The sequence below is a fragment of the Octopus bimaculoides genome, chromosome 4 (assembly GCF_046866305.1).
Source record: "Octopus bimaculoides isolate indiv1 chromosome 4, ASM4686630v1, whole genome shotgun sequence".
In the NCBI taxonomy this organism is placed as follows: domain Eukaryota; kingdom Metazoa; phylum Mollusca; class Cephalopoda; order Octopoda; family Octopodidae; genus Octopus; species Octopus bimaculoides.
In genome coordinates, this window is record NC_142931.1 from 26,416,215 (window position 1) to 26,438,714 (window position 22,500).

General features: G+C 36.9%; 1 long non-coding RNA gene across 1 annotated transcript in view; it reads left to right on the forward strand.

Moving 5' to 3' along the window:
* The window catches only part of LOC149135996 (uncharacterized), a 70,129-nt gene extending 49,687 nt beyond the window's left edge, over window positions 1-20,442 (forward strand). Inside the window, exon 2 of the long non-coding RNA XR_016241441.1 lies at window positions 19,908-20,442. This is a non-coding gene — a long non-coding RNA (uncharacterized LOC149135996). The remainder of the gene's footprint in view (window positions 1-19,907) is intronic.
* Window positions 20,443-22,500: the final 2,058 nt, after the last annotated feature.

Genomic DNA, 22,500 nt, shown 5'->3' on the forward strand with positions numbered 1-22,500 from the left:
TATGAAACGAATAAATGAGAATACATAGTTTGATACATAAGCAACTTGAACTTCTGATTATTCACACACATGTTTATATATATATATATATATATATATATATATATATATATATATATATATATATATATATATATATATATATATATATATATGTATATATATACATACATACGTACATACATACATACATACATACATATGAATTCATCTTCCATGCTGTAATCATTATATACATGTATACATATACACTACTGCATTTTATAAAACCATCCTTGTTTATTGATATTACACATTCATTCATGTCGGTCATTCGTCTGACGATTGCTAGAATATAATCCATAACATGAAACTTGATGTCACAAAGTCTAACCAACAAGATATTAAATACAATGAATAACGATACCCACTGCATGTGCCAAGTACTTTTAGGTAGGGTGGAATAATTATTTAAAGCTGAGTTTTCACCAATCGCTACTCGGAGTTTTTCCCACAGTCAACTGACACGGTATTTTTGAAGCTTTCTTAGACACATCACAGATGGCTTGAGTGACACTGGTTAGGTAATGTAGATCAGGAGTCACCGAAAAACAAATACCGCATTAAGAAAATCACTTAACAAAAACATTGGGTTACATTATTTCGGATATCATTCAAGAAATTATATTCACTTATATGGTTTCAAATTTTTGCAGAAAACCATTAGTTTTAGAAGAGAAGCGGTAGTGTATTACATCGACCCCAGTTCTTAAGTGGTTCGTTATTTTATCGATCCCGAAAGAATGAAAAGTGATGTCGACCTCGGCGGAATTTGAACACAGAGCGTAATGAGCCGGAAAAAATGCCGCTAAGAATTTTTACCGATTTGTTAACAATTCTGACAGTTCGCCGCCCTGCATTTACTTATAATGAAACTACATTTTAATTATCGTAAAAACCATATATACATACATACTTACATGCATACATTTAAATGGACCGACACCTGCCTCTTTGGGATCATATAATATGTATACACACGCACGCACGTACACACACGCGCGCACACACATACACCCCCTCACGTATACACATAATATTTGTTTCAAATTTTGGGGTGGGGTGTGGTAAGTCGATTACATCAACTCTATTGCTTTACTTTCGAAAGGATGAAAGGCGGAATTTGAATTCAGAACATCACGTGACAGAGGAAAAACCGGTAACGATTCTACCAGATCACCGCCTTCCATTCACATATAATAAAACTAAATTTTAATTATAATTATAATTAAAACTATGTATGGTATATACATACATACACACACATACATAATACATATATGCATGCATGCATGCATACATACATACATACATACATACGTACCTACCTACCTACATACATGCATGCATACATACATACATACATACATACATACATGCATGAATACATGCATACATACATACATACATATATACATACATACACACATACAAACATACATATTTCGCTTATATTTTCTTTTACGTGTTCCAATCATTTGCCTGCGGCCACATTGCAGTACAGCATTGCAGTACACATTACTTACCACTTTGCAGTACAGCTAATCGTCCTACTTTAAATACATTGCGATAGTGTTCTGTGCAAGTCTTTAGAAAATTTAGATAATTTTGTCTAACCTCAAGTCCATCTTTCTCCATTTTGTACAAGATCATCTGATCATATGTGCAGTCTATATGTTTCCAGTTAAGTTGTTTTTCATTGACATCTCGTCATTGTCGTCTGATCATTACGTCTCATCGTCGTCATTCGAATATCTCTAACGTGTGTAAGACAACCTCAAAAATCACAGGGCCAGTCGGCTGAAGACCGGAACAAAGGAACTCCATGAAGTGACTCGTACATGCTAAGCTTTGACTGATATTGCAATATGTATGTATGTATGTGTGCGCGCGTTCGAATTGCGGAGTAGGTAAAACAGGGGACAACTGATGAAGGGATTATTCTTCATGTTGCTTGTCTCGTTTCTCTATTTGTTTCATTCGCTGTTCGAAAGAAATTCGTTTTCCATGTTTTTATTTTTTAATGTTCTCGTTATTCATGTTGTTCACGTTTTTTTGACATCCTGTACCCATATATGCATGTGTATATACATATATATGTAGGTATGTACATGTATGTATGTATATATATGCATATAATTTATATAAAGGGCATTAACTATGTAGTAATGCCTCACGCTTAGAGGGAGCGTGAGGCATTACTACATAGTTAATGCCCTTTATATAAATTATAAATTATATATATTTATGGAAAAAAATGAGAAATTTTTTTTCATTATGAGGTTTTTTTCACGCTGACTACTTGATAAATTCTTATAAAGATTTTATCCTATATCATATATGCATATATATATATATATGTATTATTTATATTATTGTATGATCGAACGCCACGCATCCATTGCCAAGTATATGTGTATATACATATATATGCATATATACTCGTATATACTTATATATTTATACTTATATATTTATGTATAGGCAAATCAAAATTAAAAACAACAGAAAAAACAATAAAAGCCAAAAGGACGTACGTGGTGAATGTATTAGATGGACGCTCAGAGAAGGTTTAAGATGGAAAAGGAGGGAGGGGTGATGTTTCGAGCCTGACTCTTCGTCAGATAGAGGAAAGAGGAAAAAGTTCAAAGAGAAGGAAAGAATAGTCCAAAGAAAGACGGTTCGTCAACCCCACCCCATATTGTACCTTATGGATTCAGATATCTTTTGTTGTGACTTCGGTGTTTCATCGGTGACTGGTGTTTTGAGACCGAGATGAAGTAAATATATTCTCATTGTGGAAACAAAATTACTTCCGTATATGGGTATTATGTGATACATCATAGGGTAAAACTGGAGAAATAGCATGTTGCCATCAAATAAATTTTGACGATTTCCACACTTGCAGTGACGTCATCGAATCTGGTGGAGTTGATGAAACTGTTTCATTCTTTCAAACAACATAATGCAAACAATGTATGAACTGATAAAAACCAAGTTATAAACATAATACAATTAATAACTGTTCGAAAATTTTCATCATTTAACTTTCTAACTATGAGGTGTGATGTCGTAACAGAAGAATTACACAATGCAATCTGTCGAAAGGATAGTTCTGATGGTAAAAATATAAGATATTATAGTGAAGAAGAGGGTACATTCTCCTATAAGACGAAAGAATACTTGGTGAATGTTCCATTTAAAATCAGCATAATATGTAACCATAACAGACGAGACATTATGATCTGGACAGAGAAAAGAAATTGTAGCAGAAATCAGTTGTCTGACAGACGATAACTAAATGTTAAAGATAAAAACAAAGAAGTAATGATAATCTGTAGATAAGACACCCGGGGTGTAACTTTGGATTTATGCCTCTGATTATTAGGGGGCTCGATTACGTAACTAGACTTGAAAATTGTGCTTCCCCAAACCAGAAAAGATACGGCTAATTAAGAAATTTTAATTGTGAGTCATTAACAGAACTGTGAAAATATATATTAAACTATAAATAGGTGCAAATATATATATGTAAATATATATATGCAAATATATATATGTAAATAGGTGCAAATATATATATATATATATATATATATATATATATATATAAATACACACAAACACACATATACATATATGTGTGTGTGTATATATGTACACACACATATATATGTATATACATATACATATATGTGCATGTGTATATAAATACATATTTATGTATGTATATAGATACGTATGTAGATACGTATATAGATATGTATATATACATATAGACAAACGCTATGCATACACGCATGCCTATCACGTGCATGAAAATAAAATGTCGTTAGGATAACTAATGCACTTGAGGAGGATCGTGAAAAAAAACCCTGACAGAGAAGAAGAAGAAGAAGAAGAAGAAGAAGAAGAAGAAGAAGAAGAAGAAGAAGAAGAAGAAGAAGAAGAAGAAGAAGAAGAAGAACAACAACAACAACAACAACAACAACAAATAAACTGGTTCACTGAGAAAACTGAACATTTGTAATTCGAAACGAAAAATTCAGACCATGGAGGAATAAACCATAATGTGAGCCGAGTATGGATTTTCGACAAATTTGTAACATCTTGCCTATTCAATACAGAAGTAAATACCTACTACACAAAAGACTGAAATCAATAGCTGGCAGCAAAGCGAAATCCGAAGGCATTAATCACATTATTGTCCACTGTGAAAAAATGTCTTCAAGATATTATCTTCTTCTCTTGAGCTATGACGTGTTAGTCAAAAACCATCTAGAATAACGTGTGAAAGAAAAAAATAGCAGTTTATAAATATTGGTATGTCGAGGTCGATTAATCGAAATTATATTATTGAAACCAAAGAATGAAAGCAACGTCTACACTAAAACAAAGTCGATTTGAATTTGTTGGTTGGAACCGCAAAATATAAACATAATCTGCCGTGGAAGCCAGCTGCTCACTTGATGTCAGTATGAGAAAATATTGGAGAGAGAAGATATCTAGGGACCAGTGATGAGAAATTTGCTTACCCAGTACAGTATCCTGTTTTCCCCATAGCTTACTACACACTTTGAAATACCCCATTCAGTCTAGCGTAAATACATTTTCACCTTTATATCCATTATTATTGGAGCAGTAGAGTACGCAGCAAACCGCCTGGTTTAAAGTATGGCTGAACTTGGATTCTCGGAGAAAGAAAGTAGCTCTAAAAGTCATATGTTACAGATGACCATAATATACGCTTCAAGTTTAGACGGTGAATGGTTGTGCTAAAGGTGACGTGTGTGTGTGTGTGTGTGTGTGTGTGTGTGTGTGTGTGTGTGTGTGTGTGTGTGTGTGTGTGTGTGCATTTGTCCTTCCACCATCACTTGACAACCGATGTTGGTGTGTTTACGTCCCCGTAACTTAGCGGTTCGGCAAAACAGGCCGATAGAATAAGTACTAGGCTTACAAAGAATAAGTCCAGGGGTCGATTTGTTCGACTAAAAGCGGTGCTCCAGCATGGCTGCAGTCAAGATGACTGAAACAAATAAAAGAATAAAAGAATGTGTGTATATATATATATATATATATATATATATACACACACACACACACACACACACACACACACACACATATATATATATATATATATACGCATGCACACACAAACACGCACGCGTACACACACAAACGTATACAGTGTGTATGTATACATGTGTGTGTGTGTGTGTGTGTGTGTGTGTGTGTGTGTGTGTGTGTGTGTGTGTGTGTGTGATTCCACGCTTGAAAGAGACGCCTTTTAAGCGTGTGAACGAGAACACAAATCGTATCAGATTCTAGAACATATATATACATACATACATACCTATATATATATATATATATATATATATATATATATATATATATATATATATATATATATATGCTTCTACTTAACATATGGTATTTATCCTGGTGTAATGTCACCTCATTGTTGGTTTTGAACTAATTAGTGAGTGTAGGAAGGCTTAATTACAAGTAGTAAATCATTTTATGCATTTACTTATTTCTATAACCATAGTTGTTGTTGTTCATATTGTTTTTGTTATTGCTGACTTCAAGGCTCGAAATGTTTCCTTTCTTGCCAACTTAGGTCATCGGAGTGAGGAACAAAATTCAAACATGTTTAATTCAGTTTATTACAATTTAATTATGTTTAATTTATTTATCATTTTTTTTTATAGATAACATCTTAAGAGACTCGCTAACGACTTAGCTTGATAAACTAGCACTCGTTTGGTGAATGATCCAAACATTCTACCAATCGACGACGATTGACTATCGATACGAAAATCGAAATTATCAGAGTAAGCAATGTGAAAATCCTTTGCCCTTATACGGCGCAGAACAGTCAAATGAATTATTTTTCATCCAACACAGAATCAGAAATAAGCAACAGAATCAGAAGGGGGCAACACGGCAATAGTAGTAGCAGTAGCAGCAGCAGCAGCAGTAACAAAAAGCCGAGCAGTAATAAGAGCAGCGGTAACTAAGGCGAGGTACGCCAACGTTACTACGGGCCAAAGAAGGAACTTTTACGTGGCAGCTTGACCTGCTAGAAATAGCAACCAATTTTCCTTCGAGCTACAACCTACGGTTTTAGAACAAGGGCATTGGATAAGGTTGTCTTAGATGCATTATGTTGGGGGCCATGTTGAAATGCCTTTGTCATAGGGTTCTTCAATTAAAGTCGACCTATGACTAAACAACGATATTCAACGACGACTACGTCCTCGCCGCTGCCGCTGCCGCTGCCGCTGCCGCTGCCGCTGCCGCTGCCGCTGATGCTGCCGATGCCGCCAATGCCGTCAATGCCGCCAATGCCGCCAATGCCGCCAATGCCGCCCATGCCACCAATGCTGCCGCTGCCGCTTCCGCCGCTGCCGCTTCCGCCGCTGCCGCTTCCGCCGCTGCCGCTTCCGCCGCTGCCGCCGCTTCCGCCGCTGCCGCCGCTTCCGTCGCTGCCGCCGCTGCCGCCGCTCCCGCCGCTGCCACCGCTGCCACCGCCGCCGACGACGAAATGATTACGACGACCACGACAATCATTAATACAAGTATCGCCAGATCTATCAGATACAGAAGATAGAAAATTTGCTTAGAGGAGGATGCTAAGCAGGTAAATGAAAATGTTTAATTGTAGCATGCATTGAGTAAGGGAAACAATAAATGAAGCCACAACTACATCAGTACACCCACTAAAGCCCCGAGAAAATATTATAATTTTATTGTATGCGTTTTCTAAAAATTGGTTATCCACAAACACATGGTATGGGGGTGAAACTGTGAATAAGGGGACATTTAATAAACAGTCTTATATAAGAAAGTAGCAGTGATTGTCACTGACGCCAAACAGTCGACTTGCTGACACTATGGCTTTTCTCGGATGCAAGAACAAGATTTTAGGGTTCGACTATTCCTTTCATCCTTTAGAAAGTAAGTACCAGTTAAGTGCAAGAGTCAATTACATTGACTTCCCTCTGTTCTAAAAATTAGAAAAAAATATTAATGTTATTGTCGTAAAATATATTAAACTAAGCTATTACAATCAAACGAAGTCTGTGTAATTAGAGCTAAATCGTTTATCGGTGACAAAAGGCTGAGATCCAGAGGAAGACATTAATGTTATGATTAGATTTTAATTTGACAAGAAACAAAAATCAGACACTTTCGCCAAACTTGTTTGGAAATTATGAAGCACTGTTAGTAGGTTTTGAAACTGAAACTTAAAGAATTCTCACAACTGTTAACAGTGAAGGTGGTGCATTAAAACATTCTGAAGTCAGAAGATTCAATGTGTTGTTGAGCTTGCCCTTCAGTAGCTCTTATTTCTCCAGTGTTTTAAGTTCGAGAGCGATGGTTATACAATTATTATTGTGGCTTAACCCCAGGTCATTCTCGATTGAGCAGACCTATGATCAAAGGCATCCCGACCGTGACTAACCCCCTCTCTCTTTTTATTCAGACACTATATAACTATATATTTTATAATCCTTTCATAAATGAGTGAATGACCATGGTATGTTTTGAAGAGATTTTGAGAATGATTGAGGAAAGGGAGTAAATTATCCACAATATGAAGACAACACCAGATGCTTGTAACAAAATGAACACCGCTAGAAGCACCCGAAATCGGGCGTCAGGGAAGACCCAGTTTAACCATTTGACAATTAAGTCTGCCAACATGAAATCAGAGTGCAAATATCCAGTACAAAACACACAAAAGATCTAAGTTAGCTGCTTTAACAATCCTGCCAATTCACGGCCGAAGATTAATGTTTAATTTTAACGACTCCAGAAGGATGGAGGACAAAGTTGATATCAGTGGTATTTAAACCCAGAGTGTACAGATCCACGCGTGTGTTTAGTAGTCATTCTAGCAATTTCCAATCACGAGCTATGGGTCAGTTTGTCAACTCGAGGCAGCTATGTCACAAGTCACTCGACCAAAGTGTCGCACCGAAGGTTCGATCCCGAAGCCAATTTCTTTTTTGTCCTTTTGCAAACCGAACTTAACCTCATAGCAATGGCTTTTAGTGGCTGTGCTTAAGAATCTCGATCAGCAATAGATCAGCATATATTAAAACAACAGCAAAACAAAACATGTTCTGCCTGCAAAACCATTTTCCTAGCGATTCACTAAGGACGTTGAAGAATTTGCGTGGGCAGGGTTACACTTTCTACACTGTATAAACATTTAACGTAAATGACACATGTAAGACAGTTGATAACTGCCTCCTGAGTGGGCGTTTTATTCCAGATGCTCAATAAATTCGATATTTCCTAGGTTAGCTCCGTTCTCTCTCTCCTTCTAATTTGATTACTTTTGCCTCTTTTGTTTTATTGTTGTTTCTATATTTCTTTGCATCTTTCTTTCTTTCTTTCTTTTATATATTTCTACATTCTTGCTTTCCGTATTTCTTTCATTTTGATTATTTTGTCTACTTTTCATTTTCTATATCCTTATTTACTTCATTTATTGCTTCTCTTCATTCCTACTTTCCTTTTCTTTTTATTCTCCTCCGCCGCCTCCATTCTCTCTCTCTCTCTCTCTCTCTCTTTCATCCTCTCTTTCTATCTCTCTCTATCTGCTCAACTCAATACAAAATTGAAGCATGTCATATCTGTTCTATATACCACTCCACGTGTAACATTATGACATGATACAGACCATTCTAAATATTTATTTCTTTATTGCCCACAAGGGGCTAAACACAGAGGGGACAAACAAGGACAGACAAAGGGTGTAAGTCGATTACGTCGACCCCAGTGCGTAACAGGTACTTATTTAATCTACTCCGAAAAGATTAAAGGCAAAAGTCGACCTCGGAGGAATTTGAACTAAGAACGTAACGGCAGACAAAATACCACTAAACATTTCGCCCAGGGTGCTAACGTTTCTGCCACTTCGCCACATTGACCATTCTAAATATTATATATATATATGTATGTATGTATGTGTGTGTGTGTGTGTGTGTGTGTGCGTGTGTGTGTGTGTATGTGTGTGTGTGTGATTTGGGTGCATATATGTGTGCATGCATATATACTGTATATATATATATATATATATATATATATATATATATATATATATATATATATATATATGCACATGCATAAATAAATATCTAGATGTATATGTGCATGTATGTATACATATATTAATATTTCTTTATGTTTAGTTTTAATAAAAAAATAATGTGGCAGTCCTGGATGGGACGGGTGAGAGGCTCACCACCCCCATCCAGCACAAAGCAACATCTGTGGACCGGTTTCTGGGTTATTTATCAGCACTTCGAAAATATAAGGACACAAATATTGTGTCGTATGGCCAGCTGGAAACGACGTTTCTTGGGACTAAACAACAGTAGCATTCGTCCCATTCAGGACTGCCACATTATGTTGGCAAATAGTCTTTACTTTAAAGTATCGTTACTGAATATCTCTCTTTGAGAGATTTAGAAATAATAATGTTTCTATTTAATACAAACAATTTTGCATCAGTCTGAAGGGTTACTCTGTATTTTTGTGGCGCACAAATTTATTATTCTTAAACAAGAATATAATTGACAGGGAATTCTAAGTTTCGGCCAGCTAAGCCATCGTCGGACTGTGTGTGTGTGTGTGTGTGTATGTGTGTGTGTGTGTGTGTGTGTGTATGTGTGTGTGTATGTGTGTGTGGTATTGTCGTGTATATATCAATATATTTGTTGCTATATATCGCCGGTCACAGTGCGCTTCGCATTGTTTTAACTTTTGAAAGATGTTAGCCCACTGGCTAGGTTGGCAGGCCAATGCACACACACACACACGCACACACACACACATACACACACACGATTGGCACAAAGACATCCTTTTATTTCTCCACATAAGTTTTAGCTTTGGGTGCCCTATCATCAGTTTTTTTGTGACTTCAACTTCAAGAAGTCGCTACAGTGCTCGCCGTGGTAATGACATAAAGCATCACATTTTATACCACGCGTGACAAATAGGTTCAACTACCGATAGCATTTTCTCATTGGATTTTACAATTACAGGTATCATAGTTATTTTCCAAGAGAGACAAAATGTATATTCTGACGTTCAAATGTTTCTAAAGGAATTAGTATTTTTAACATTTCCGACTGAGAATCAAAACTACAACTTTGATTTAAAGTGTTTATTATTGTCCACTGCCTCTATATGTTACTCTACACACAATACAATTTGTTGGCACTCCGTCGCTTACGACGTCGAGTGTTCCAGTTGATCCGATCAACGGAACAGCCTGCTCGTGAAATTAACGTGCAAGTGGCTGAGCACTCCACAGACACGTGTACCCTTAACATAGTTCTCGGGGATATTCAGCTTGACACAGTGTGACAAGGCTGACCCTTTGAATTACAGCTAAAACAGAAACAGGAAGTAAGAGTGAGAGAAAGTTGTGGTGGAAGTGTACAGCAGGGTTGGCCACCATGCCCTGCCGGAGCCTCGTGGTGCTTTAGGTGCTTTCGCTCAATAAACACACACAACACCCGGTCTGGGAATCGAAACCGCGATCCTATGACCGCGAGTCCGCTGCCCTAACCACTGGGCCATTGCGCCTCCTAAACAGTACAATATACAAGTTAAAAATCATATATTTTACAAGTCAGAGAAAGGGAAAAAAAGAATTAAACTTTTTTTCAGATTAATAAGATGTTAAAGGTGTTATGAGGCATTGCCCTAGATATCCGCATTTCTTTCTCCTGTCTTCTTTTATTTTTAATCTTCCTGGGTGGCATACTCTATGGCTATATTTTGTTTTCATTTTTGTTTGGCTATTTTATAATTTTGAAGTTGAATCAAGTACCGATAACTGTTGCTTCCTTTATCGGTTGGAAAAAGGTTGACTTTTAGCTGCTAGCCTCAGGGGAGGTAAGGCTGTGAATACTGCCAACATCTGATATCTGTCTTATAGGCATTAATCGGAAGCTCTATGGTCTCTCAAGTGTCATAATGGTGTGTCTATATTGCCTGGTCAGGCAACATGAGATTCTCAGGCAGCTGGAAATGTCTTTGAATTCAGTCGAGCCGATCTGACAAACGTCATGTTTTTTTTTCTCAGTCCTTTGCGTTCCCTTCTCCTCTCGGCTGCTATTTTGGTTTCGCATTATGGACGTCTGTTTCCATACTTTGAATATCATTCTTTTCTCAACACAAATGCCATAAATGTATATCCTATACGACTCTACCATCTTCTTCTTCTTCTTCTTCTTCTTTTTCTTCTTCTTCTTCTTCTTCTTCTTCTTCTTCTTCTTCTTCTTCTTCTTTTTCTTCTTCTTCTTCTTCTTCTTCTTCTTCTTCTTCTTCTTCTTCTTCTTCTTCTTCTTCTTCTTCTTCTTCACCACAAGTAATCAAAATGGAAATAGCACTTCACTACACATTAAAAGGGTTGAGTAATGAGACTGTGTGGTGTTCATGCCTTTTTCAAACGCATAAACAGTTAGGAATAAAATCTCTACAACAGTGAATCGAAGCCTTTTCACAGTTTTGTCTCACCGTTCAATGGAACAAATATTACATAGATACAACATCAAATATTATAAGCAATAAGATATAAGAACATTGTGAGGTTTATGAGTTTTTCTAATGATATTAACAATTTATTGATTGCAAGCAGGAAGCGAAGCAACATTAACATTTTACTATAGTCAATATAAAAGACAATAAAACAGTAAATATAAATTTCTCATTGCGGCTAAAACTTCTCTGATTTGTCAACGTCGTGTAACTAATCCCGATATATCGGTACGATGAACATCGAAAAGACTTTCGATTGCCTACGAAGCAAATCAACAGCAGCACCAAACCGTTTTCTCTTCGACAGATTTCTAGTCCTGTTCATAGCAGTATTAGATCTTTTTGCTTTATTTCTAGTTACACACGTCTTTGTCTATCTGTTCGTCTGTTTGTCAATCTCTTATTGTCTAATTGCTATTTTCTCTCTCCCTCTCTCTCTAAGCTTTGCACCAAATATTGCTAACTACACGTTGTTATTGCTAGACTCATCTTCCTTGAAAGTATTTTCTTTACGAAGTATCAATGTCATACATTTTCTATTCCTGTCATCCGTATTACCCACATCAATAGCATCTATATGTTTATCTCTTCTACCTGATACTGAGACATAATAATAACAAAATATTTTTATTAGTATTACATTTCATGCAATATTAAACTGTGGAATAGGAGGTAACTTCGTAGGTGTACAGTGTTCTGCTCCTTCCATTACTGAATAAACGGCTAGACCATCACACCAAGGTGACGTACTTCAGTTCGTAATAAAATGTTATTACTTCGGTACTCGATTTACACTAATTTTATCGAAGGATAGATAAAGGTTAAAGGCGACTTCTAAACGTAAAGAACAGTAACTAAACACTGGTTTAGGGGCCAGAGTTTGTCGATACTTGCAAAATTGATTACAGCGTGATTTGAACTGAGAATGTAAAGAACCAGTGTTATCACAATGTATTTTATCCGATGCTATAATGATTCTGCCAATTCACTGCACTTATAATGATTAAAACCGCATAATATTCTGTCCAATGCTCTAACTATACTTTCAGTACTCCAGAATATGATTCTAGAGATAAGCTGTTTTGTTGATGGTTTGGTTCGGACGCTGGAAAAACTAGGGTTAAAAGGAAAATATCTAGTTGAATTACATAAGATTAAGAGGAGTATTTAGGGATGAAGACATATTTGATCATTTGGATAGTAGTTTTAGTGGATAAATGCTTAAGCGATAAGTATTTTTCAAGCTGTTATAAAGCAGAATTGGTATTCTCAAAATGTAGCATATCTAAGTGAAAGCAGCACAAGAAAAGGCATTAACACGCATATTTACGCATTCATGTGTATCATCATGTATGCACGTCTGTTGTTATATATAAATTACAACACACATACACACATGTATATATATATATATATATATATATATATATATATATATATATATATATATATAGATTACATGTAGACGACAAAAAAGTATAGAGACATTCACAGTCAAGGTCCTACAATCATATTTACTGACATCTTTCAACATACACACACGCATCCATCTATGACCTTACATACCTAGACTTACTCATTTCATGCACACCAGTGTACACACACACACACACACACACACACACACACACACACACACACACACACACACACACACACACACACACACACACACACACACACACACACACACACACGAATGCAATACGTAACTGTGTGTATAGATGTGTATCTATATATAAGTATATACGCATATATATATATATATATATATATATATATATATATATATATATATTCACGCCCTCGCACACATTTACATTTAGATGTGCAAAACAATGAGAAAAGTGACCCCTGTACATGTATTTGTGTAAAGTCGATGAATCACTTCAGACTCTCTGGAAGTGAGGAAGTGATGTAGGTAGAACAAATGATTCACTTTCACATACACACGTGAAAATCCAAGTAGCTATTGAATGAATCATCTACTTTACGTAAATACAATACACCGAATGTATTGAGTACTCTCCTAGTTTGCATGTATGTATGTATGTACAGTGCGAAACTGGTACTTATTTTTTATCGACGCGAAAAGGATGAAGACAAGTCGACTTCAATAATAATAATAATAATAATAATAATAATAATAATTATAATAATAATAATAATGATAATAATGATAATTTTTTCTCACAAGGGCAGCTTGAGGGCGGTGGGGATGGGTCGATTACATCGACCCCAATGTTCAACTGGTACTTATTTTATCGAATCCGAAAGGAAGACAGGCAAAGTCGACCTCGGCGGAATTTGAACTCAGAACGTAGTTATGGGCAAAATACCGCTAAGCATTTCGTCCAGCGCGCTAACGATTCTGCCAGCTCGCCGCTTTAAGGAAATATGGTACGCTTCACGAATTTGCGTGTCATCCTTGAGCAGGGGCCATACGGCAGTACATATTTAAAAAAGAAAAATAGTAATAAAAAAATAATAAAAGTAACACCGACTGGCAAGGCAACATGGGCAGATTAAGAAACTGCACTCAATCTCAAAGGAGGCATATAAATACAGACAAGAGCTTAACCTCTCTGATTATGATGATGATAAGGAAGACACACCACCCACTACGGTAGCAAAAAAAGTGTAAAACAAAAGCCAAACAAGAAAGCTTGAAAGTAATATCGAGACTGTGGCAAGAAAAACCATTGCATGGGCAATATGGAGGCTGATGTAGATATGAGAAGAACTCATCAGTGGCTGCAGAGTGCTAGTTTGAAAACCGAAACAGAAGGAGTTATCCTAGCGGCACAAGATCAGAGTATCCTCACTCGGAACTATCAAGCTAATGTCAAACCCAATGAGGTAGACACAAAGTGTAGACTCTACAATGACAGATTCGAGAGTATTGATCACATTGTTGCCGGTTGCTCAGTCCTGATCCCTACAGAATATATATAACCAAGCATGATTGAGTTGGCCAATACTTGCACTGGAGTGTGTGTTGTCACTATGATATACTGCACCCGAAGAACTGGTATGAACATTGTCCAAAGCCAGTCACTGAGGGAGAGAATGTTACCATCCTATGGGATTATGGGATATAAACAAACAGGCAAATAAATGATAACAGACCAGACATCATCATCAAAGACCTAAGACAAAAGCATGCCTGTTAATTGATATGAGAGTGCCTGCTGGTAGAAACAACTCAGCAAAGGAATTTTAAAACCTATCAAAATATAAGGACCTTGAGATTGAGATATCTAGGACGTGGAAATTAAAAGCTAAAACCATCCCTGTTGTAGGTGCCCTAGGAATGATCAAGAAAGGTAGTGACAAATCTTTTGACTAGACCCCTGGGAAATCAACAATTGATATAAACGTATATATTTATATATATTTGTGTGTGTGTGTATGTGTATGTGTGTACCTACGTGTATATATATAAAGGATAAAACCCTTTCCCGAGTCATATAGACTTACAAAGTCAGTTTCTCCGGTTTCTGTGGCGTATATAAATAATCTTGCCTGGACGGGACCCCGGTCTGTCGCAAGATTACTCATTTTTTACCAGCTGAGGAGGGGTGGCTGGAGAATCGTAAGATTACTCACGAGTGAACTGGGGAATCGTGAAATAAAAGTTCTTTGCTTAAGATTACAACGCATCGCTCAGTCCAGTAACCGAAATCACAATCTTACTAATGATGAGTGCAAACCCTAAAAATGGCGAAACATCGATGTCCATTGCCATTGAAGGTGAGTTATCTCGCCTGTCCATGACTCTGAGGTGTTTTCACACTCGGCGCGTTGAGAGAGTTTATACTCCACTGTACCAATAACAGCCAACCGGAAAATACAAGATGCATATACGTTATGTGGTTATTGATATATATATATATATATATATAGATTCAAGGCTTGAATATGGTACTTATGCGAAGGCACCCGAATATCGCATCCCAAAAGGATGGGTGATTAAAATCAAACAATAAGCAACACGGATTTCAAAAGTGATTGCAGTACGCACGTTTCATGCTACTTCAATTTTATGTATGCTCTCTCCCACTTGGATTTAATATGTTGCCACATTTATAATATGTCTTTTTTCTGCATTTTTCGTGCAGCTGAAGATTGCTCTTCATATTGCATTTAAGGTAATGCTCACATTACTTAAATAATTGAAGTAGCATGAAACGTGCGTACTGCAATCACTTTTGAAATCCGTGTTGCTTATTGTTTGATTTATATATATATATATATATATATATATATATATATATATATATATATATATATATATATATCTGTGTGTGTGTATATTTATATCTATGCATGTATATACGTACATACATAGATAACACACACGCAGGCGTCTATAAACACACATATGCATACTCGCGATCTCGCCGTACCGAGAAACTCTGAGTAAGGATAGGGTAGATCATCAACTGCGACCATGTAAATAAACTCTTCTGCCATGTGTTGAGTATTTTTCCAACCACTTGTGTATTCTTAGGTGTAATGAATACAGATACGGATACACAAAAACATGCTACGCTCGCTCGCACACACACACACACACACACACACACACACACACAATGCATATATGTATATATATAATGTATACAGACACATGCTGTATGCTATGTACGTATACATATATTTGTAGCATGTGTGTGTGTGTGAATGCGTGTGTGAGTGTATGTACTCACACGCATGCATCCTTTCTCCATACATTCTTACATACGAATTGGGGGAACTGACTCGGTTAGCTTTCCCCTAAGGGATTCAGCAAGACAGATTTTTACCGAACATGGGGTCAGCTGGGACGGAGACTTTCTATGGAGGGTTTTCTGGCGGCGTAAAATAAATTGTTTCAGTAAAACAAAACAATTTTGGCTCCTTCACTTCTGATCGCGATGACGTGTGTTCCGGTCAGTGTGAGTACATATCTTTCATATGAAGCTATGTTGTTGTTGGTGCTTTTTGTCATTTAGCCCCAGAGCACAGTTATTCGAGTAGGCCTACGATTACAAAAAACATTCCAGGCATACACACACACACAAACACACACGCGCGCGCGCGCGCGCATATATATATATTTATATAAAATTAAAGAAGAATTTATACTTATAATAATCCCATATATATCGAAGAGATATTCTCTATGAGGATAAGATATCCTTGCATTGACTATATATATATATATATATATATATATATATATATATATATATATATATATATATATATATATACATTAAAACAGATGATATATAAGCATATGCATGTATATCTACATCTACATGCATATATAGATGCATATTCGGGTACAGGACGTTAGAAAAATGAACGGGAGCATAAAAACAAAACGGACTTTGTTTACAGACAACAGAACGAACACATAGGAAAACAAACAAGCCACTTGGAATTATTCCTTCATCAGCTGCCTCAATCCTAAAACTAGGCGTTTCGAAGATAATATATATATATATATATATATATATATATATATATATATATATATATATATATATATATATATACATACATATATACATATATATATATATATTTATATATATACACATATATATTGGGTTGGTAAAAAATGGTCCTAGCAATTTTTTGAAGTAAAATTCATTAACAATATTTAGATAATTGTACATACTTTTACTCAACCACATATTTCCCATTTTGTTCCACTACCTTATGCCATCTTTGAGGCAGCTTCTTGGTCTCATCCTCCCAGAAACTTGGCATCTGCCTTGGTTATGAACTGGTCTATGTAGTTTTTACACTCGTTTAAAGAAACGAAGTTCTCATTAAGAGAATTTTTGCAGGGATCAGATTGAATGATAATCCGAAGGTGTACGTGAGTACCCCAGATGAGTACGATGGGTGGGGTTTGACATTCCACCCAGGCTACACCAATTTCTGTCTGGTCTTCAAAGAAACGTGCGGTCTAGCGTTGTCCTGATGTAAGACAATACTCTTTCGGTTGGCCAATTTTGGACGTTTTTCATCAATTGCCTCCTTTCATCGGTCTAATTGGGAATGATAACAGTTTGAATTTAACGTCTGATTTTGTGGAGGTAGCTCATAATACATAATGCTCTTCCAATCCCACTAAATACAGCGCATCACCTTCTTCGGATACAGACTGGCTTTTGGAGAGATTGAAGGCGGTTCATTTCGTTTTTCCCAGGACCTTTTTTGTTTTATGTTATAAACAATCCATTTCTCATCACACGTGATCATTCTTTTCAGAAATTGATCATTTTTGTTTCGTCTGAGCAGACAATCGCAGAAGGAAATGCGTCCTATTAAGTTTTTCCGTTAAGTTATGAGGCATCCAAACATCATAGCGATTCACGTAACCAATTATTTTTAAATGCTTTATAATGCTCACATGAGATACGCGGAGAATGTCCGCGATATCTCACGTAGTGTGAGATGGATTATTTTTTATTAAAGTTTCGATTTGTTCATTATCAACGACTATAGCTCTGCCAGAACGTTCACAATCTTCCCGGTCAAAATTTTCGGTTCTAAACCCAGCGAACCTCTTACAAACAGTATTTTCAGCTATGACACCATCTTTGCTATTTGTCCAGCGTTTTTCTCTTTTCGGAAATAAAAGAGCATTAAATGACGAAAATGAATTTCATTTTCCTTCATTTTCAATTAAATTGGAGAAACAGGAAATGAAGAGCCTTACTCAAGAATACAACGCGCTGCTCCGCCCAGGAACTAAATCTATGACCATATGATTGTGAGCTTGTGTGTGTGTGTGTGTGTGTGTGTGTGTGTGTGTGTGTGTGTGTGTGTGTGTGTGTGTGTGTGTGTGTGCGTGTGCGTGTGCGTGCGTGTGTGTGTGCGTGTGTGTTTTAGTGTGTTAAGATGAGTGTGTCTGCGTGTGGTACGCATGTTGTTGTGTGTATATATGTGCATGTGTGTGACACATTCACATTCAGAAACCAAATATAGGTCTGTTATGGAAAGTAAGTGTATCACCGAGTCCTGATTCTGCTATTGCGTTCCCCACGCTGTAGAAATGAATTTTATGCCAATATTGGCCTACTAAGCCAGTTTTGGACCCACAAAGAGTAAAGCTGTTAACCTGGTTATCTCCAGGAGATATGAATGACGAACATCTTAGACACACACACACACACACACACACACACACACACACACACACACAGACAGACACACACACACACACACACACATACAGGCATATTCATACACTAACATGCTCACACATATATATGCATATACACACATACACACCTGTGTCTGTCTGTATACATAATTACACACACACACACACACACACACACACACACACGCACGCACACACACACACACACACACATATATTCTTTTATTCGTTTCAGTAATGTGAACGCGGCCATGCAGGAGAACCACCTTTTAGTAGAACAAATCGAACCCAGGACCTATTTCTTTAAGAGTGGTACTTATTCTATCGGTCTGTTTTGCCCAACTGCAAGTTTACGGGGACATAAACACACCAACACCGGTTATCAAGCGACGACGACGACGATGACGACGACGATTGATAGATAGATAAGAAGTAGGTAGATAGACAAGTACCTTGATATATAGATTTATAGATAGAAAGGAAAATAGACCGATTGATAGGTAGAGAGATAAATAGATAGATATCTATTTATATCTGTTTAGCTATCTAGCTAAGGACAGAAAAAAGAGAAACAAATAAAAAATCGAGGGAAGTCTCGAGAGATGGTTGGAAGAAATATACGAAAAAAAAAAGACAGACAGAAAGGGAAAGAGAGAAAGGGTGAGGGAGAGGGAAAGGGAGAAAGAGTGAGTGAAAGAGAGAGAGAGAGAGAGGGGGGAGGAAGTGAGAGGAGAAACAGGGATGATGCGTGTTTATGTATATGTTCACATCATGTATGTGCTTGTGTGTTTGCATGCGTCAGTGATGGCTTTCCCTTACCTAAAACTTGTGTTTATTCTACGAATACAAGCGTCCGAAATATTTACTGAAGACTGACCAAATAACAACCCTCTGTTTACAAGACTAACACAGATTTCGTACTCTACCCGCCCACGCTATTTCCATTCGGATGCTTTGTCTTTTGTTTTGTTTGAGGCTTTTTTTTTTCCAGTTGCCTTATTTGCGTTTGTTTATTGTGGCATTAACGATCTTTGCCAACTTAAAATAATGTTGTTGTAATTGAGAATAAAATTAACTATTTAATGGTCTAATGATTTTTCTTGTTTTTTCTCGCTGTTTTCCTTAGGGTGGATCAGAGGCGTGCTAAGCTGAGAGGGAGGACTGCAACAATAGCCACAGAAGCATCAATGGCGCCAAAGAAAAGCGGTTGCTAAGGACGGCGAAGGCAGCGCAGACGGCTAGACTCAGACACACACACACACACAGTTCATGGGAAGCATATATCCGGCCAGACCAAAGTTAGTCGTTCACAAGGGGTTTCGAGGGTGTTATTGAGTGGCACATGAACACTGAACAGAAAGAAATAATAGAGCTCAAAGGTAGATAATTAGACGCAAGAACTGCTTCACTCAAATTGACAGCATTAGCCACGTACTAACATTGAACACCCATTCTAAAATGTACATCCACAATCGGCTTTGATTAAAAGAGGCGTAATGGTGTACAGCGGTTTCTATATTAATATCTGATAACTAAAATAAAAATTCAAAAAGTGACATGATAATGTTAGTCTTTGAAGGACACATACTAAGGTTTAAATATGCAACTTCTAATTGAAAAGTTAGTTTTTCAGCTGTTTACTTGGGCTTAAATTGTGAAAATGTAAAGAAGATCTAACGCTACAAATTATGTTGTTTATCCTCAGTTCTGCTTTGTTGTTGCATATCTGTGATTAAAGAGACACTTGTATATGCACCAAGGTACATACACACACACACGCACCACGCACGCACACACACACACACACACACACACACACACACACACACACACACACACACACACACACACACACACACGCAAACTCTCTTTTTTTTCTCTGTCTTCTTTCTGTGTGACACACATTCACACTCTAATTCATAAAAATTCATAAACATAGTACTGCATGTAAGCCACTATTGTCGTCAAATTGTACCACTATGCTGTACTATAAAGTATACTCATGTCTATAAACAACAAATGTGATACGAATTAATGAAATCTAACTCTCTAGTTACGATTTAACAATAAAAAATGCAAACATCGCAAAGGGGATATCAGGTGAATTTGCCTGTTGTATGGAGGCATTAGAATATATTAAATTGGAAAGTCTTGCTGTATTTCAAGATGAGAAAGAAACTTGCTTCTTTGGTCTTAATTGATATATTTAATCAAAATAATCTTCCCGAATAATATTGATAACACAAACCCATCTATTTGGCAAATTGTTGATGCTACGGACGTAAAATTCTTTAATTTTACGCCCGAAGGGTTTTCGAAGCAAAGAAACATTGGATATAATTTTTAATCTCTTCACAAATAATAAACCGTTTTCCTTCTAAATAATGTGTCAATTATCTGAAAAGTCGATAGTCATATGGCGAAAGTCAAGAGAGTAAGGAGGATGAGGTAAAACTTCCATATTTAGTGTCATAATCTGTTCCTGAGTGACTCTGGCAAAATGCGATTTTGTATTAGCGTGGAAGAGCAACACCCTTTTACGATTGACTAATGATACTCTTTTACTCTTTTTCTCTTTTACTTGTTTCAGTCATTTGACTGTGGCCATGCTGGAGCACCGCCTTTAGTCGAGCAAATCGACCGCTGGACTTATTCTTTGTAAGCCTAGTACTTATTCTATCAGTCTCTTTTGCCGAACCGCTAAGTTACGGGGACGTAAACACACCACCATCGGTTGTCAAGTGATGTTGGGGGGACAAACACAGACACACAAACATATACACACACATACATATATATACGTATATATGCATATATACGACGGGCTTCTTTCAGTTTCCGTCTACCAAATCCACTCACAAGGCTTTGGTCGGCCCGAGGCTATAGTAGAAGACACTTGCCCAAGGTGCCACGCAGTGGGACTGAACCCGGAACCATGTGGTTTATAAGCAAGTTACTTACCACACAACCACTCCTACGCCTATAATGGGTACTTTTCCTGCAAATTTTTCTGCTGGGCTTCTAATTGACGACAATACTTCTACGCATTAATTGTTTCGTTTTGGTTTGGCACTTCGTGATATACGACACCGTTCATATCCCATCAAACATAGATTACAACATTTTCGGGTGTAGTCCTAGTTTGGGAATGGATTCTCCTTTTTCATTGGGGGTTAATCATTGTCATTTTCGTTGGAAATGCTTTTCCTCTTTTGTGATAATTCGGTAGCAAGTCTACTCTCCAATTACAAGCAGAGAGCAAGACTTTGATTAAACTGAGAAGCAGTCAGATGATGATAGCCCCATTGACCCAGTTTAGACACTTTTTCTGTTCATGAAGGTTATTAATGATCGAAGCGTGACTTGAATTGAACTGTTTTGTAGATTTTCCTGGTCGTCCAGGTCATGGGAAATCTGCGAGAGAAAAATTTCCGAAACTGGCCATACCATCATTGGCATGTCCGGTTCGGGCACGTAAAGCTTCATTTCTATAGATAGAACGAATATTTATTGCCGTCTCCATTGCAGAAGAGCTCCTTTTGAATTCATACGGCATGCATTGAGATGGGTCTGATCTAAATTCATTTTAAAAGGGTAAAATCGATATGAATTCAACCGCTAAGGTTATAAAATAATCTGAAAAAAAAAAAAGAAAAAACTGCAAAGAAGCACAGGGGTAGATGTAACCGACTAACCCTTCTACCCTAAATTTCGGGTCT